The sequence below is a fragment of the Schistocerca piceifrons genome, chromosome 4 (assembly GCF_021461385.2).
Source record: "Schistocerca piceifrons isolate TAMUIC-IGC-003096 chromosome 4, iqSchPice1.1, whole genome shotgun sequence".
In the NCBI taxonomy this organism is placed as follows: domain Eukaryota; kingdom Metazoa; phylum Arthropoda; class Insecta; order Orthoptera; family Acrididae; genus Schistocerca; species Schistocerca piceifrons.
In genome coordinates this window covers 188,143,711-188,156,126 of record NC_060141.1, presented here as the reverse complement: position 1 = coordinate 188,156,126, position 12,416 = coordinate 188,143,711, and positions in this window count along the sequence as shown.

Sequence of the window (12,416 nt, the reverse complement as noted above, 5' to 3'; positions counted from 1 at the left end):
TCATGAGATTCTGCCATAACGAATAATGCCTTTGATTTAATTACCACTACCCTAATCTATTTCGCGATAATACAAAACGAGCTGCCCAGCTCTACTTCTTCGAACTTTTTCTATATCCGCTGTCAGTCCTGTCTGTTATATATCTCACACAGCACACAGCACTACTTCAAAAGAGGCTGGGGCAGTGGAATGTAGGCGATCTCTTTAGTAAATCTTCGCATTTTGTAAGCAGTCTTCGGTTCCTTCCTCAAAAACACTATCTATATGATTGTTCCATATTAAGTTATTTGTGATTGTAATCTCTGAGTATTTAGTTGAATTCACAGTCTTTATATTTGTGTGGTTTATCGAGTAACCACAATTTGGTGGATTATCTTTAGTACTCATGAGGATGATTTCACACTTTTCATTATTTGGTGTCAATGCCAGTTTCTGCACCTTTCAGATATCTTGTCCTAAATCTTTTGCAATTGGTTTTGATATCTGATGACTAATGACCACATCATTGGGAAACAGTATCAGAGGGCTACTAAATCGTTTATATAGATAATTAATTGGAGAGGGCCTATAATACTTCCTTGGGGAATGACAAATAGTACTTTTGTTTCACTCAGTGACTTCTGTCAGTTACTATGAGGTATGATCTTTATTGCAGGAAGTCACAATACGAGTTGCACAACTGAGATGACACTCTACAGGCGCACCTTTTGATTAGAATCAGTTTGATTAAAGTATTGATAAAAGGAATGGTGTCAAAACCCTTCTAGAGATCCAAAAATATGGATTCAATTTGACATCTCCTGTCGATATCACTCATTACTTTGAGTTACACAAGAGGAATATTTTCTGAATCCGTGTTACATGTCAGCAGAAAATTTCATTTGAGGTAATTCATAATGTCTGAACACAGGATATCTTCCAAAATCCTACTGCAGATCGACATTAGTGATGTTGTTGTTGTGGTCTTCAGTCCTGAGACTGGTTTGATGCAGCTCTCCATGCTAATCTATCCTGTGCAAGCTCCTTCATCTCCCAGTACCTATTGCAACCTACATCCTTCTGAATCTGCTTAATGTATTCATCTCTTGGACTACCTCTACGATTTTTACCCCCCACGCTGCCCTCCAATGCTAAATTTGTGATCCCTTGATGCCTCAGGACATGTCCTACCAACCGATCCCTTCTTCTAGTCAAGTTGTGCCACAAACTTCTCTTCTTCCCAATCCTATTCAATACCTCCTCATTGGTTACATGATCTACCCACCTAATCTTCAACATTCTTCTGTAGCACCACATTTTGAAAGCTTCTATTCTCTTCTTGTCCAAACTATTTATTGTCCATGTTTCACTTCCATACATGGCTACACTCCATACAAATACTTTCAGAAACGACTTCCTGACGCTTAAAGCAATACTCGATGTTAACAAGTTTCTCTTCTTCAGAAACGCTTTCCTTGCCATTGCCAGTCTACATTTTATATCCTCTCTACTTCGACCATAATCAGTTATTTTGCCCCCCAAATAGCAAAACTTCTTTACTACTTTAAGTGCCTCATTTCCTAATCTAATTCCCTCAGCATCACCCAACTTAATTCGACTACATTCCATTATCCTCGTTTTGCTTTTGTTGATGTTCATCTTATATCATCCTTTCAAGACACTGTCCATTCCGTTCAACTGCTCTTCCAAGTCCTTTGCTGTCTCTGACAGAATTACAATGTCATCAGCGATCCTTAAAGTTTTTATTTCTTCTCCCTAGATTTTAATACCTACTCCGAATTTTTCTTTGTTTCCTTTACTGCTTGCTCAATATAGAGATTGAATAACATTGGGGAGAGGCTACAACCCTGTCTCATTCCCTTCCCAACCACTGCTTCCCTTTCATACCCCTCGACTCTTATAACTGCCATCTGGTTTCTGTACAAATTGTAAGTAGCCTTTCGCTCCCTATATTTTACCCCAGCCACCTTTAGAATTTGAAAGAGAGTATTCCAGTCAACATTGTCAAAAGCTTTCTCTAAGTCTAAAAATGCTAGAAACGTAGGTTTTCCTTTCCTTAATCTTTCGTCTAAGATAAGTCGTAAGGTCAGTATTGCCTCACGTGTTCCAACATTTCTACGGAATCCAAACTGATCTTCCCTGAGGTCGGCTTCTACCAGTTTTTCCATTCGTCTGTAAATAATTCGCGTTAGTATTTTGCAGCTGTGACTTATTAAGCTGATAGTTCGGTAATTTTCACATCTGTCAACACCTGCTTTCTTTGGGATTGGAATTATTATATTCTTCTTGAAGTCTGAGGGTACTTCACCTGTCTCGTACATCTTGCTGACCAGTTGGTAGAGTTTTGTCAGGACTGGCTCTCCCAAGGCCGTCAGTAGTTCTAATGGAATGTTGTCTACTCCTGGGGCCTTGTTTCGACTCAGGTCTTTCAGTGGTCTGTCAAACTCTTCACGCAGTATCATATCTCCCATTTCATCTTCATCTACGTCCTCTTCCATTTCCATAATATTGTCCTCAAGTACATCGCCCTTGTATAGACCCTCTATATACTCCTTCCACCTTTCTGCTTTCCCCTCTTTGCTTAGAACTGGGTTTCCATCTGAGCTCTTGATATTCATACAAGTGGCTCTCTTTTCTCCAAAGGTCTCTTTAATTTTCCTGTAGGCTGTATCTATCTTACCCCTAGTGAGATAAGCCTCTACATCCTTACATTTGTCCTCTAGCCATGCCTGCTTAGCCATTTTGCACTTCCTGTCGATCTCATTTTTGAGACGTTTGTATTCCCTTTTGCTTGCTTCATTTACTGCATTTTTATATTTTCTTCTTTCATCAATTACATTCAATATTTCTTCTGTTACCCAAGGATTTCTACTAGCACCCGTCTTTTTACCTACTTGATCCTCTGCTGCCTTCACTACTTCATCCCTCAGAGCTACCCATTCGTCTTCTACTGTATTTCGTTCCCCCATTCCTGTCGATTGTTCCTTTATACTGTCCCTGAAACTCTGTACAACCTCTGGTTTAGTCAGTTTATCCAGGTCCCATCTCCCTAAATTCCCACCTTTTTGCAATTTCTTCAGTTTTAATCTACAGTTCATAACCAATAGCTTGTGGTCAGAGTCCACATCTGCCCCTGGAAATGATCTACAGTTTAAAACCTGGTTCCTAAATCTCTGTCTTACCATTATATAATCTATCTGATACCTTTTAGTATCTCCAGGATTCTTCCAAGTATACAACCTTCTTTTATGATTCTTGAACCAAGTGTTAGCTATGATTAAGTTATGCTCTGTACAAAATTCTATGAGACGGCTTCCTCTTTCATTTCTTAGCCCCAATCCATATTCACCTACTATGTTTCTTTCTCTCCCTTTTCATACTGTCGAATTCCAGTCACCCACAACTATTAAATTTTCGTCTCCCTTCACTACCTGAATAATTTCTTTTATTTCATCATACATTTCTTCAATTTCTTCATCTGCAGAGCTAGTTGGCATGTAAACTTGTACTACTGTAGTAGGCATGGGCTTCGTGTCTATCTTGGCCACTATAATACATTCACTATGCTGTTTGTAGTAGCTAACCCGTACTTCAATTTTTTATTCATTATTAAACCTACTCCTGCATTACCAGCATCTGATTTTGTATTTATAACCCTGTATTCACCTGACCAAAAGTCTTGTTCCTCCTGCCACCGAACTTAACTGATTCCCACTATATCTAACTTTAACCTATCCATTTCCCTTTTTAAATTTTCTATCCTACCTGCCCGATTAAGGGATCTGATATTCCACGCTCCGATCCGTAGAATGCCACTTTTCTTTCTCCTGATAACGACGTCGTCCTGAGTAGTTCCCGCCCAGAGATCCGAATGGGGGACTATTTTACCTCTGGAATATTTTACCCAAGAGGACGCCATCATCATTTAACCATACAGTAAAGCTGCATGCCCTCGGGAAAAATTATAGTTGTAGTTTCCCCTTGCTTTCAGCCATTCGCAGTACCACAACAGCAAGGCCGTTTTGTTTAGTGTTACAAGGCAAGATCAGTCAATCATCCAGACTGTTGCCCCTGCAACTACTGAAAAGGCTGCTGCCCCTCTTCAGAAACCACACGTTTGTCTGGCCTCTCAACAGATACCCCTCCATTGTGGTTGCACCTATGGTACGGCTATCTGTATCGTTGAGGCACGCAAGCCTCCCCACCAACGGCAAGGTCCATGGTTCATGGGGGGAGGACATTAATGATATGGGTTTGTAATTCAGCAGATTACACCTATGTCCTTTCTTAAGTATTACCGTGACCTCTGCAACGTTTCAGTCTTTAACTACGGATCTGTTGAATATGTTTGCTGAGTATGGACCTATTATAGCACCATTCTCTGAACAGAACCTAACTTGTGTACCATTTGGACTGGAGGCCTTTCTTTTATTAAGTGAGTTAAGCTGGTTCACTACATTGAAGATATTTACATCTTAAGTTACTCCTGTGGGCAGTTGTTCTTGATTCGACTTCTGGAATAATTACTTCATCATCTTTCGTGAAGGAATTTCGGAAAACCCTCTTTAGTTACTGTGGCGGAATAATTGCTTCATCATCTTTCATGAAGGAATTTAGGAAAACCGTGTTTGGTAACTCTCGTTTAGTGGTACTTTCGTCAGGAACATTATCATTGCTATCGTGCAGTGAAGGTATTGATTACGTCCAGCCTCTGGTGTATCTTACACATGACCAGATTGTCTTTGGATTTTCAGTCAGATTTCGAGACAGAATTTATCTGTGCAAAGAAGGTCGCCCTAAATTTCGAGCTTGCGTGAAACTTCGCCAATCTTGGGGATTTTGAGTTATTTTAAATTTGACATGCTTTTCTAATTGCTTCTGCAAGAGTATTCCGATCTATTTTATGTACTATGGGGGATCAGCAGCATCTCTTATTAAATTATTTGGTATATATCTCTCAATTTCTGTCAGTACTATTAATTTAAACCACATCTGGTTTACCCTTGCACAGTCGGATTCGAAGGAGTGGAGATGCCTCTTAGGAAGGCATTAAGCGAAGTTTTATCTGCTTTTTTAAACTGATATATACGGTATCTGGGCTAGAGAAACACAAAAACATTTGTTTACATTTCAGTACTTATTAAGAGTTACAACTTCATTCGTCCAACATTGTACCAGGAGCTCAAACATTTTTACTCATGGTGGTACAGTTCAGTCTGGGCACCATGTGTAGCTTAACAGATATCAAAACTTTACTTGGCTTAGTTGGCCGACATGTCGAGGTAGTTGTCCACTGTTACTATAGACTCCTTCCAAGAATGGACCAATCACACTATGTTTCTCTAATCCCAACCACACATTAACGTTTGATGTGTCCCTTTCGTACTGTCACTTCTCCTGAAGTATTATGTCGCCTAACTTTTATAAAGGTGTGGAAGATAGATTCATCACTGAACAACACTGCTATAAGATAGTCATTGTTTTCGTCTATGCAGTGGAACATTTGAACAGCAAAATCACATCATCTGCTGCGATCGTCAGGGATAATGTGAGGCAAAAGTCGCAGTTTTCAAGGGCACAACAGGAAACGTTTGGTCACAATGTCATGCACTGCCAAGATGGCTAGCTTGTGTAATGGATTTACGTAGGATCCTAGCGAATACTTAGCATACACGTTCCAGTATCTCTCCATCAACATGTATTTAAGGACATATTCCAACATTTGACATCAAACTACCCATTTCTCGAAGAGTTCTGTTCCATCGATAAATGGATTTACATGTGGTGGAATACTCATTCCTTTCTCATCTTGCACGCCAATGAACACAATGTTGCAGATTTTACACTCTTCTAAGCATAACATACACTGCATCTTTCGTTGTAGTGTTTACATGTTGACTGTCAGAAGCACATCTGCCTACTGCACTGTAGACATTTGCACCTATGTGTGCTCATGTGCCATATGACTCAACACTGTCCATGAAAGGATGAGAATCACGTCCTGGAGACGGTCTTTATCAATTCACTTGTACCCAGTAACATAAAATGACGAATTGTTTTCTAATTCTTTCAAACTCAGATGGACTTATTTTGCATTTATTTTTGGTGTTTTCGGATATTATGGTATCTAGCCTTGCTAGAACAAACTTGTCATCACTAATCCATGTATCCGTCATGATGTTCCCTATTTTCTCAGGATCATGTCTCCAATCAGGTTCAAATTTCTTCTAAATTGTCTGAGATTTGATTATGAGACCTATGGAAAAAGGAACAATACGTTTTCACCTATTCATGTGCTCTGGACAGTTTTTTAACCGATTAACTCTCATGTTATTCTCGTCATATGTCTAGAACAACTGATGAGAAGGTTTTAGGATTCCATGGAAAATGTCCTTTCCATGTTTACATTGCTTCGAAACTGGATACATTTAGCATCAAAATAATCACAATGTGTGATGCAAGAATATATTATAACAGCTATTTCATATGTAGGGAAGGAGGATAGGAACACAAACAAAAGTCTGCCAATTTACTATGTGAAAGCACTCTCCACAAATATTAGTGAGACAAGTCAAGATATGATTTGTGATGTTGGTTTACATCTATACCACTGATAGATATGATGCTGGAAGACAATTTCAGAATTGTTGCTAAGATGAGGAAAAATTAGGTGGAGATCCCACCAATTTTCTCATCTGCCCGAAGGAAGAAAGTGTTATTGTCAGAATTTTCTTTACATCAGTAAAAATTATTTGTGTCCTTCATTCCTAAAAAGGAAAAATCTATGGTTCATATGTCTACTACACATACCGTTTCTCATGTTGATCAGACAACAAAGAAACCAGAGATCACAGAATTTTATAATAGTACCTAAGGAGAAAGAGATGTATTTGATAACTTAGTACATTCTTTTTTTAGGGTACGTAAGGCTTACCAATTAGCATATTTTATGGAATTTTGGGCTACGAAGCAACAAACTCCTTTAATCATTTCTTAGTAAAAACACAGCAACAGACTGAAAAGAAAAGATTTTCTAAAGAGTCTTGGATTTAAACTTGCTTTACCACACATACAATGATATCTACAGACAAATTTGCCTCTGGATCCTGTCAGACAATATAACAACACTTTTGGGAACGAAGTGAAGGAAGGACCCCCAAGACAAAGAACAGAGACCTGCAAATCTCCAGAAAAAAGCAAGGTTCAACTAGAAAAGTGGAAACAAAGCACAGTGTCCTAATAATTGTTATAAAATTACAGTACTTTAAGGTTTGTATAAGTTAAAATGAATGCTAGTACCTAAGAATGAGCCCATTTTAACTCTAAAAATTTTATAACATCGCAGTTAAATACATTATTAAACATTTGGGTGGTAATTCACCGTTATTAGAATTTTTAATATCAGTCATTCAGTATATTTTGATACAATTGCCCTTGTCGACATGTAAAGTATAGTTAGTAGTAAGTTGTAAGTTAATAAGAGTACATATTAGTAAAAGTACAATGCCAGTAACTAACATACATATTAACACCTATATATAGTTACACACACATATATATATAAATATTAAATTACATTCATATGTATATTCATATTAATTGCATGCATGAACAGTTTATAAGTACTTATGGCTAACTGAAGTAATATACTCACACTCTTATCCACATGTACATAAATGCATAATTCTAATAGTATGATTACTACATCTAAATTTACTGATACATGCACCTACTTGAAGCACTGCTCTTCGAAATCATTCTCCATGAATGCATCAACTGTGTAAAATTCTCATTTTGTTAGCAACCGTTCTTGACATGGTAAGAGCATCAACTGGGCTGTTTTCGGCCACTTGTCAAATAATTTAGGGCTGATATTTTTACGGCTATTGTGTGTGTAAAAAAGTCCTGAGTATAATAAAGCTATCATGTGGCTGTTTCTTGTATCAGGCAACTGAACATTATTTCTTAAACTAAGTTTGTTTCAGTTTTATTTATAATAAATTAACAACTATAGGTGTAAAACCTGGGGACTGTCACTATATTGTGTTCAGAAATGACTTCTGCACCAAGTGGGATAGCACCGTGGTTAGCACACTGGACTCACATTCAGGAGGACCACAGTTCAAACACACATCTGGCCATCCTGATTTAGGTTTTCTGTGATTTCTGTAAATCGCATAAGGCAAATGCAGGAATGGTTCCTTCAAAAGACCACAGCTACTTTTCTTCTGTGTCCTTCCCTAATCCTAGCTTTTGCTCTGTCTCTAATGACCACATTGTCGATCAGATGTTAAACATTAATCTCTTCCTCCCTCCTCCTGACTTCTTCAAGTCTCTCTGGAAGGCAGGCCTAGAATACATCTAATAGCTTTCTTCTGCCATTGAAGATTGTATTTCTCTATAGCAATATTCCATATTGCAGGAGTGAGCGGAAGAATGCATACTAAGAGTATAGTAGCAGATCCTTACCGACATTTTGTCTTAATGTATGTAATAGAAACAAAATCCTTGCTAGTTTGCTGCTTAAGTAATTTATATGTCCATCCCATGAGAGTCTTTTAACACTCACAGTTCGAAGTAATTTCACTCTCTTATTGTCAGATTTTATTGCTCTGAATTTAAATAATGTTCCTCTTTTTTTTGTTGATAGACACATAGCTGGACAGGCATCAGTGATTAATCACCTCAGTTACTTCTCTGTTGTGATTTTGAATACTGTACATTTTCACTTGTTGTTACCAGAGCGATGCCTTTAGCATACAACACTTTCCCACATTGTATCTAACTTGAGAAGTCATTTATATACAAAGTAAAGGGCAAGTGTCTGAGAACTGACCCCTGTGGTATCCCATATTTCACATTCAACAACTATGATGCCTGATAATTTGCGTAAACCAACTGTAGCTTGCCAGTTAAACAGGTTCTAAATGTACTTAATAATTCATCTCTAGTGCCGTAGTGAACTAATTTCATTAACACAGTCTTGTATGACCCTGAGTTTAAGGCTTTGCTCATCTACGTGTGTATCATGTCTCTAAAACACCCTCGTATACAGGGTGAATAAGAAAAAATGACGCAATTGGCTGTCAGCATGTGATTCCTCATCCCAGTTCAAACAAAAGTTCATCTAGCAGAACCTAATCCTGCCAACAGGTTTAACAAAGGTGTGATTTAAATAATGACGGTCTAATAATGCTGTAACTGCATGCAATGTGGCCACAAATAATTTGCACAAACTCTGCACTCTGCTGCAGCTTTCCCATTAAGTCAGTGAGATGAAGCAATGCCATGGGGTACATATATGCAGATATGCCTAAGTTCGAGTGTTGTATATGTCAAACAAATTGTTCCAGTTAAGAGAATCAAATTGTGTCGAATTTACACTTCAAAAATGCCACATTTTGCGTCTTTCTTTCTGTTACTGTTACCTGTTTTAAATATTAAGATACAATATGAAATTATTAAAGATGTTAATGACCACTTTGTTTCGTTCATAACACAAATAAAGCCAGTAGAAAATAATAGTGTACGCAAGTAACAACATCTCAATCCGATGAGGTACAAAAAACTAAATTGCACATACATCTGCATCCACTATTGCGCAAATGGCATGTGTGCAAACTCTTAGGTCATATACATCCATAAGTGAAGTACTATAAACTTGTTCCTTTAAGTGTGCCACAAATAAAAGTCTAGTAATTAAAGGTCTGGGGTACATGGAGGCCAGAACAATGGGCCCCCACGTCCTATCCATTTCCATGAAAAAGCTTCACTTAAATAGTTATGCACACTCATTCCAATGTGTGGTGGTGCACCATCATGCCGAAACTGTAACTGTGAGCTGTGTTCTGACCAATACTGATTGTTGTGGAGATTGAAAATACCTTCATAAGTGAAGCTAGATTCGTCATGACATACCATATTATTTATAAAAAGTTCGTCATCTTCTACTTCTTGTAAAAGCCATTCATAAAAATTTACTCTTTGAATACAGTCTTCTGGACACTAGTGTTGAATTAACGTGCAATCATATGAATCCAGATTTTCATCATGCAACATTTCAACAGCCAGTCATTCAGATATCACAGATACTTCGCTGAGGCGACTGGTGAGCGATTTGAAGAATCAGGTTTTCTGTTTGTGGGGTACAGTCAGTTCCATGAGAAAGTGTATGTCATTATCTGTAGGAAACAAAAGACAAATTATAAATACATGTATACATGTATACATGTATACCAATTGCACAATTACCTAATAGTTAATCCAATCGCCGCCATTATCAGTTATAGCTTGGCACCTTTTTGGCATGCTTTTCACGAGATTTTCTGCATATTCTCTCGGTAACGATCTTCATATCGTCCTGATTTGGTATAACAGCTGCTTCAAAGTACGTATTGACTTTCCTTTAAGCTTCATCATAATATATGACCAAACATTTTTATCAGATTTGAGTCCGAAGACATTGCAGGCTAGTCCATCACGGACAGCCCATTGTCCCTATGCACTTCGCAACTAATGTCTTTGACTTTCTAACAATTTTATCAGCAGCTCCACATGAAAGCTTTGATTCCTTGAGGTGATTTACAGGGAACATTGCCTCGTGACACTTCAGACATTTTACTATAATTTTAAACTACAACAGATAAAACAAATCATTTAACTCTGTCACTGTTTATCTATACACTCTGCAAAAGCACACTGAGTACAGATTCGAGACCACTACCAGAGATGCCGCTGCAGACGTTACATTTGAAATTATGGCATAGATTTTCTTGTGGAAATGACTATACATCTAGACTTGGAAGGCATTGCTCCAGTGATGTAAAATGTTCTTATCACGATGGCGCCTTTGAGGGTACCATGTGGAATACACATGAGCAGCATCTTGGTTATTGGATGCACCCAGCCACAAATGTATATCGATGTATACAATGCTTATGCTCTCCATTGGGAGGATTCCCTATGTGAATTCGACAGGACCAATAATGGTTGTGCACTGTGCTGTTAGTGGACACATACATGCAGTTTAATAGATCCCACTATCATGTGGTAGGCTACTGTCATCTGACAAAATTATATTCTGCTTATAAATGAAGAGAACTATGGAACGGACATCTAAAAAAAAAGAAAGGACCAGACAAGGATTTGGACCATAGCTCCGTAGTGGATGTGGGTTTTATATCACAGCAATCCTCTCAGTGAGCTACAATGGCTTGTACGGTAGTGTGGGGTGATCCATGTTCCTCTCTTCATTCCGATGTGCTACACAGTGTGACAGTGTGACGAGCTCCTCATTTTAATACATGTGTTTTCAAAATGGACCCATCACGATTTTGATAGATAAACTTTTGTCTTGAATCTAGTTGAAGAATCGCACACTGACCAAGTGTAGCATTTTCTTCTTCATCCTTGAGATAGGAGATATAGAAGCATTTGTTATGGAGTGTGTTGAAAACGATCATTTTGTTTGAGCGTTTTTGCTATTTCATTGAGCACGAAATTAGTCAGCAGTTTCTTCCCTGGTCCATTTATATGTGTTTACTACCTACCTGCTACCCAATTTACGTCTATAACAGGCACATTTATAAAGCGATTGCATAGTGTCAAAGAATCAGTCGCTATTTTTGCGTCACAAATCATAGCAATTAAGATGAGGGTGTTGTAAATGTAGATGCAGCCATATATCGATGTTTGTTCGTAAATTATGTTAATTAATATTAGTAGATAACAGACTGGGTCACAAATGATAGAATAATGCCCCATAATTTTTCACACTTCTACAGCAATGTCAAAGTGTCTAAATCATAAATGATAGTAATTCAGCTTGCCATGCCACTTATGCATCACCCAGTTAGCCTAGAGGTCGGGATGGGGGAAGAATGAGGATTGGGGAGGGAGGAAGAGGGGAGGCAGCAAGTATGAAGTTCAAAATTAGACACTTCGTTCACATTAGGGTCATAAACTACATTTGCCTAAATGTAACAGTGATGTCAATATCTAAACTGAGAAGAGCACTCATGTTTAGTTTGTTTACATAATAATCGAAGTATCTGATGGTCATTTCTTTTGCATAAGGACAATAGCAAATGAGCTGTTTGTTTACATAAGTAATGTCATTTTCAATAAGACACTCTGCCAAATGTGCTGTGTGTTTTCATCAGGTAAAGGCTAAGTGGTGTAATTGATTACATAAGAAGAACAATGAACCCCTTTGCCCTGGACCCCGATGTTTCAGGCATAGACAAGATCAAAAACCTCTCAGAAAGTGCCTAGCACCACTATTTATATATACCCACTTACCATCCTACGAAATTGTTGTGTATCCTATTCAACATGAAAATACTCACATACCTTCCTATGTCACACGCATATCCATATGCTCTCTTATGCTATTTATGATGAAAGTATTTCACATA